At 36.5% G+C, this 8,085-nt stretch overlaps 1 pseudogene; it reads left to right on the forward strand.

Annotated features, from left to right (window-relative positions):
- The first annotated feature begins 5,107 nt into the window (after nt 1-5,107).
- LOC149159882 (cyclin-dependent kinase F-1-like) lies at nt 5,108-6,918 on the forward strand (annotated as a pseudogene).
- The last annotated feature ends 1,167 nt before the right edge of the window (nt 6,919-8,085 follow it).

An 8,085-nucleotide genomic window follows, 5' to 3' on the forward strand; every position in this document is an offset into this window, starting at 1 on the left:
TGAACTCAACCTCTTTTATCAACAAATTCTAATGACCCTCCTAATTTGCAAGTGTCATATACCACCTAACCTACACCCTAAACATTACTCTAAAGTTTTTGTTGCTATATATTCACGCGCGTTGTGCAGTGTACAACTCTCAATTGTTATGCTTTTGGATAATTCATCTCCCGTCACAGCATCCAGTATACATTAAATTTTTTCTTCTCTTTTTGTCGCAGCGTTCAATGCTTCTGTTGCACATAGCATACAACATCCATACACTCGATGTTTTACGTTATCTGATTGAATGTTTTAGGTTTTCTACAATAATCAGAGATTCGAGTTGTAGCGTCCATTCGATAGCTCGTATTGGAGAGACAGCAAACAATATTCGGCCAATTAATAGAATCGCAGATGTCCCTCGCACTCAATACTTTGTGCAACAATTTAAAGAAAACCATATGATCCATACACTTTTACCTTAGATCTTTAGAAAAGAAATTCAGCTCTTCACTTTATCTTCACATTGAATTCTCTGTGCTGCTTACTCGAGCAAATCACTTTGTTGATCATTGGCCTTATAAATATAATTCAAGTTCCATCAAAACCATCGTAGCTGAAAACCCCGTTGAGCGATACAGAGAGGCACAACATTTCTCATATGGAAATAATTTCTGGTACTAAACGTCCGTGTAGCATGAAGCCGATCCTGCGATGCTCCACAAAATGTACAATTGCTCAATGGTTTATGAAACAGACCCGCCCCATGCACTTATGTCCATCTTGGCCGGTGAATATTCATCCAAATTCTACACATATTTCTTCAATAGGATAGAATTCAGTGGTAAAAGCAACTTAGTATAGGCTCTCTAACACTCGGTCCTAGCAACTCACCCACGTATGCAGCTCGTCAATTCAGTTCTCGTGTTTGCCCACGTATGCACCGTTGTATGAAATCCGTGACTTGCAAATGACAAACACAATTTGAAAGAAATCGTTCAGCACATCTTCTACATCGTCGTTGAAACACTGCATTCAGCATATTTCAAACACCAAGCAATTTCTTTTTCACAATCTCGAAACTACTATAAAGTTATAAACAAACAAACATATTATTATAAACATAGCAGCAATCTACTCAAACTCTTTAAAAATGGACATAACTTCAGCAGATCTTACTCTTATGGAATCTTATAAGCTGTATTACTCATTTCAGCATGACTAGTCAATCTACAGCAATAACATTTATACCAGTCATGAACTATGATAGAATGGTTTTTATCTTTTATTTCTAGAAAATATCAAATCTAATCCCCAAGCAGATCCTACTCTCATGGAATCTTATAAGATGTATTACTCATTTCAGCATGACTAGTCAATCTACAGCAATAATATTTATACAAGTAATGAACTATGATAGAATGGTTTTTATCTTCTATTTCTAGAAAAAATGATTACATGATATGTGACAAAATAATTCCTACACAGCGTATTCAATAAACCTCTAGATCCTATTACACCTAAGGAAATAAAAATTTAAATGATTCTCCTGCATCAATATACAAGATATCCATGTCTCCTTCGGCCCTTCTCTCCTTCGGCCCTTCTCCACTAAATTTGGGGCCTGAATACTATGCTAAGAGTCTCTAGATATCTCATTCCTTTCGTAGTTTAAGGAAAAGTTTACCCTAGGATACTATGGCCCATTTTATATCTTTTAATGCTCTCCCTATAGAAAACACCATTTAAGGGATCAAATCTAATTCAGGATGCACTTAGGAGAAACCAGTGATGAGATAGATAAATAGGAAGATTTTTTTGTACAAATTTGACGAGCGCTGGTAATCACTTTATGATGTTTAGATAATGGAAGGTCCAACTGTATAAATGATGGGCTATCTTCTCAACGAGTTCAATCGAGGGCCTTTTCTTAAGTGACTTTATAGTCTGAGGGGATTCTTGGTATTGAGAATGTAGCGTGCATCTCTTTTTAGCTTAATATTATGGTAATATGTCCTTTGAATAGTCAGTGAAGTATTTAGGAAAAAACAAATCGGATTTGAGGAGATTAAGCTTAGTCTCGGAAGAAAACATGAACTCTTCCAATACCTCCCTAATGCTAGTGGTCTCTTTGACAATGGGACATCACATTCACATTGTTTCATTGATAGATTATTATTGGCAGGCTACTTCTTCTTCTCCAAATAGCTTAAGTCTTTTGCTAGCACCTTGATAGCTAATCCCAAGTCCGCTAAGATAAAAAGAAAGGGTCAGAGCGAAACTCTTTCCTGATGCACCATAATGATTTAAAGTTGGGGAAGGTGATCCATTAACGAAAATAGAGAAGGAAGTAGAAGGAATGAGGGAGTGGATATAGGAGTTCGAGGGAATAAAAAAACCAAAAGAAAGAATAATTTTAGAAAGCAACAACAAATTTCATGTATAAGATGTTTTTATTAGATCCATATTGAAAATTATACCTACTTTTTTGGATTAATGAAGTTAGTGAATCACCTAATACCCACTCTTTTGGATTTATGACTTACTCTATTGAATTTATAAGGCGAGTGAATTATTCCTCTACACATTTTTTTCTTTATTACTATATTTGGATAACAAACATTATCACTCCATTCTCAGGTTAACTTTTTTGTTGTGGCTTTATTTCTATATTTAGATTATGAACATTATCACTTCATTCTCAAGTTAACCTGTAGCATTGATTAATAAACTAGAGTTTCACTAACTCACTTAGGTTTACGTTCCTGGAAGTAACCCCTTAATCTACTATTATCTCATGAATATACCAACATAACACAATGAAAGTAATGTCATGATAATATAACGAAAGCGCTCCTCATTAATTTTGAGGTAGGAATCCTTGGTAAGCTAGTTCATACAAGACGATATAATGTATTTCTTCCATTAAATATATACCCTACGTATGAAACATTACGCACATACACATGTCTGTTGATCCTTGTATACACATATACCGCTCATATAACTATATATATGCTTAATGTCATTCAGCATATTAATCTAGTACCTTGTATGAAAGGTTTGGTCTCCTTAACACATAACGTAATGTGCATAAGTTCTCATGTGGACCGTCCATTGAACATGGCGTTGTATTAGATAGGCCACCTATGGCCATGTATGCAACAGGCCATGTGACTTCACATGTTTCACCAGATAAGCACACCTTTAACGGTTGTGATTTGAGGGGTTAAATCTGACGGTGGAAATTCATCAAAGTGTTTTTCAATGGGTGAAAACCATAACCTACCACTCATTTCGTTCATTTGTTTTCTGCATTTGTCGCAAGAGCGTCGCAGGACCCTACCATGCCACACAAGGGTTTCTTCGACACCCTTACTTTGCCCTTACAGGTGTGATACTGATTAATTTCCAGACATTGTTAATCTTGCACAGAGAAGGGTATACGATAGACTGGTAAATAGAAGGCTTATCCTTCGTTCTTGTTGAATTGTAACTTTGTTTTTTTTCCCATATTTATTGAAAACTTATTCATGTGTTTTCATTGAAATATTTGTAGGCGTAGAAGCGTTTTCATTAAGTAATTTGAGCTTTTCTTTAAGATGGTCGCCACAGGCATTAAGCCTCCAGTCACATCCCTTCAAGGTTATTTTAGTCTTAGCTTTTCATTTCCTTGACGTCATTCTGCATATCCGTCGTATCTAAGGGTTTTTACAACAATTATTGGTCACTGTCTGCGGAAAATGGCGCGACTGTGCCTTTACTCTGCCGTTCCAGAGGTTATGGCCTTAGGCAAGTTTTAATCCCACGTTTATTTCGCATTTGTCCTACAGGGTAGAGGCCATTTTTCGATTTAGGGTTTTATCCCATAAGTCTTGTTTTCAGAGATTTAATATATACTATCATTGATTTTTTATTATTAATTTCCAAGCTCTAGGCATCTCAAGGACAATTCATTCGTTCTTTAGGGTTTTAACGAAAGAGCATAGGCTTTATAATTATCAAACCTTGGGTTTGATTATCATTTTACTATCACCAATGACTATAGCATCTTGCCAGTTCGTCTCAGCTTCTTTACTCTTGTAGGGTAACTACTTATTCCCCCAGAATTTTATATTAACTATGTCTTTATATTGGACTCTACAGAGCGGTAACATTGGAGGAAATACATTCGTCAATTATAGGTATACAACTGAGTTTCATTCTTTGGATTATAGACTCATTCATTCTACTATATGCCAATAGTTCATGGATTTTGATTTTTAAGTCCATATCTGGGTTCTGGTACATGTATGGTTTCAACCTAGTACATTTGCACCAGATCCTTCCTTCGAATCTCTTCTGCAATTTGGAATGAATTAGCTTTATTTTCTTCTTTCCTATTGGCTGCCCTAGTTTAAGGACTACCTGTAGCATGTATGCCTAGAACATTTCGTTATATATTCCTTGGTAGAATATACGATGCCGACTGTTACGTAGTTTATATTAATGGGATAAAGACTTTTTCGGCCATTTTGGCTTCTAGGCCTGATGGCCAATATGTTAATTACGCCGTAAGGCGTTTCCCTTTGAGATAAACCCCCCAAAATTCTTTTTTGTCCTAATAGTAGTTGTCGGATCTATTGTTAGACAATTGAATAGAAATCAGCCATCTAATTTAATAAAAAATGTAATAAAACATTAGAAAACCTTAAAAAAGGGTTAACGTATCAGTTATAATACCTACCGAATGAACCCGTCCTACGCGCGGATATCTGCATTTGATGCAAAGGAGAGGAGGGCGGAGTTGCTGCAGAGGAGGGTCGGTTCGGTCATAACTCCAACATTTCTTGTTCGTGTTTGATCTATAAGCCTCCTCAGATGTTAAATATATTTGACTCGGTCTACTTTGTTCTGATGGCAAATGAAACTCTCCGGGCTTATGAAGGTTGGTTTGAATTGAGGAATTTCGGATATATAAACATTGGCCATGTTCTCCGGACCATGGAATTGGGGATTTCTCCATAGGGTTTTAGTGTTTCAGGGTTTTGAGACTTGAATACCTCGAAAAGATTTGATGGGCGGGTTTTGAGAGTTAAAATCTTGAAAAGATTTTTTGGGAACAGGTCTTTCGGAGATTTGAGGAATGCAAAACATGGAGGACAATGTGCAGAGCAGCTGGAGTCTCCACGGCAACAAAGAAATATGTGCCCGTTACGAGATTCTAGAGAGGGTCGACAGCAGAACTTATTCGGATGTGTACAAAGGGAGGAGAAAGGAGGACAGTCTAATAGTAGCCCTTAAGGAGGTGCATGACTATCAAAGCTCTTGGAGAGAGATTGAGGCGCTGCAGAGGCTTTGTGGGTGCCCCAATGTTGTGAGGCTCTATGAGTGGTTTTGGAGAGAAAATGAAGACGCAGTTTTGGTTTTGGAGTTTTTGCCTTCCAATCTTTATTCTGTTATTAATTCTGCTAAGAATGAGGGAGAAAATGGTATTCCCGAGGCTGAGGTTAAGGCCTGCATGATTCAGATCTTGCAAGGGTTGGTTGACTGCCATGCCAATTGGGTTATCCATCGTGACCTAAAGCCCTCTAACCTGCACATTTCGGCTGATGGAATTCTCAAGCTCGCTCATTTTGGACAGGTAAGTATAGATGATTTAGTGGCTTGCCATCTACTACCTCTTCTATGTTTTTTTTCTTATCACCTTCAATCCTCCAGCTTTGTTTGACTCTATTTCTTGAGTGTTCGTACATTCTGTTCTATTTCCCATTTCATGTTTTTAATATTTTAAAATATGCTGAAAGCCTATTTATGGTTAACTGCATATTCTTAGTAATTCAAAATGTTAACAAATCTCACACGTGAAAAGTTCAATCTAAAATCTTGAAAATTTTGACTGATTCAAAGCACTTTGGAAACTAGATAAATGAATTGATTTTGCCTTTTATTATAACTATTCGAGAAAATGTTACATAGAAGCGCAAGGTTAATAGTTGCCCAAATTGAAACTGAATAGTGCTTAAAGTTTAGTGATTCTTCGTCAGTAGGATGCCTGAGCATTCAATAACTTAGCGATCTCTGAATTCGAAAATCAATACTTGCAGGCAAGGATACTTGAAGAGCCTGAAGCGATCTATGAAGTAGAGTATGAGCTTCCTCAAGAGGGTGATCTATGAAGTAGAGTATGAGCTTCCTCAAGAGGATATCGTTGCTCATGCCCCAGGAGAAAGGTTGATGGAGGAAGATGATAGTGTTAAGGGAGTGCGAAATGAAGGGGAGGAGGATTCGTCCACTGCAGTTGAAACTAATTTTGATGATATGGCAGAAACTATGAATTTAGACTTGAGCTGGAAAAATGAAGGTGATATGGTGATGCAAGGATTCACATCTGGTGTTGGAACTTGATGGTACAAAACTCCGGAGTTGCTCTACGGAGCAACGATCTATGGAAAAGAAATTGATTTGTGGTCGTTAGCTTGCATTCTGGGGGATCTCTTGATTTTAGAACCTCTCTTTTCTGGGACTTTAGACATTGATCAACTTAGTGGGCTGGTTAAAGTTCTTGGGACTCCAACAGAAGAAAATTAGCCTGGATGCTCCAATCTTCCTGATTATAGGAAACTTTGTTTTCCTGGTGATGGAAGCCCCATTGGTCTGAAGAAACATGTCCCCAATTTCTCAGACAGCGTGTTTTCTATTTTGGAAAGACTTGTTTGCTATGACCCTGTAGCTAGGCTAAATGCTAAAGAGGTACTTGAGAATAAGTATTTTGTTGAGGATCCTTATCATGTCCTCACCCATGAATTGAAAGTTCCCTCACCTCTGAGGGAAGAAAACAATTTTTCAGATGATTGGGTGAAATGGAAGGATATGGAAGAAGATTCTGACTTGGAAAACATTGATGAGTTCAGTGTCGTTCACTCAAGTGATGGGTTCTTCATTAAATTTTCATAAACTCTAATTGGGTGATCATGTTTCATCTTCCTCAAATTGCCTTTTATATGGATTAGTATTCTAAATTAGGTTTGGCGGCTACATGTCTTCAAGCATTCACCACGACAGTAAAGTAATCATTATGATTACTGATGTATTGTTGTCACGGGATGAGAAACATTATAGCCATGAACCTACTGTTAAATTTGTAGAATTGTCTTATACTTGCTCAAAATAGTGACTGCATTTTTGAGAATAAATTTCTCTGCAAAGACCAACTCCAGATTCTTTCTTTTTACTTTGTACTAATGATCATTGTGACCGCAAAATCTTTATACACAATATAGAAAATGCAAATTTACAGATGACTTCCTATTCTGATGCTTGAATTATAGTTATGAAGAAATTCATTTTGTTGTGTGAGCTGGGACCTGGCATGTGGAGATGCAATTAATTTAAGAAAACTGCAGCTGTTATAAAAGGTAACATAAAAAAACAGTTATCATATGCCCTGAAGGGTGTCCGAAATCAAAATAAATAAGTAACTTTAAGACTGTTGAATAACACTAAAATGTTGGCTGAGACATTAATAAATTATATTATTGTTGTGCCTTTCATCTCAATGAAACAACATTTAGACCTATGACTGATCATTATAACAGCAGGGCTATTGTAAATAACAGCTTGTCATTTAGGTGATTTAATGGTGATAAGGCGCTCCTAAATTTAGGATCAGTGGGAATCCTCCTCTGTTTGCCTTGAACATGTTGCATCCTCTAATTAGTCCCAAAATGCATGATGTGCCAGGCTCCAGGGCAAAATCTTCATATACACTATACAGAAAATGAAAATTTAGAGATGACTTTCTATTCTGATGCTTGAATTATAGTTATGAAGATTTGTGTTTTGTTGTGTGACCTGGGACCTAGCATATGGGGATGCAATTAATTTAAGAAAACCGTAGATGTTATAAAAGATATCATAAAAAAATAGTTATCATATGCCGTGAAGGGTGTGCGAATCCAAAATAAGTAAATAACTTTAAGACTTCTGAATAACACTAAAATGTTGGCTGAGAAATTAATAAATTATATTATTGTTATGCCTTTCATCTTAATGAAATAACATTTAGACATATGACTGATCATTATACGAGGACTACTGTAAATAGCAACTTCTTATTTAGGT

The sequence above is a fragment of the Pinus tabuliformis genome, chromosome 5_2 (assembly GCF_031772625.1).
Source record: "Pinus tabuliformis cultivar Carrire ecotype Pingquan chromosome 5_2, CPIR1, whole genome shotgun sequence".
NCBI classification, from domain to species: domain Eukaryota; kingdom Viridiplantae; phylum Streptophyta; class Pinopsida; order Pinales; family Pinaceae; genus Pinus; species Pinus tabuliformis.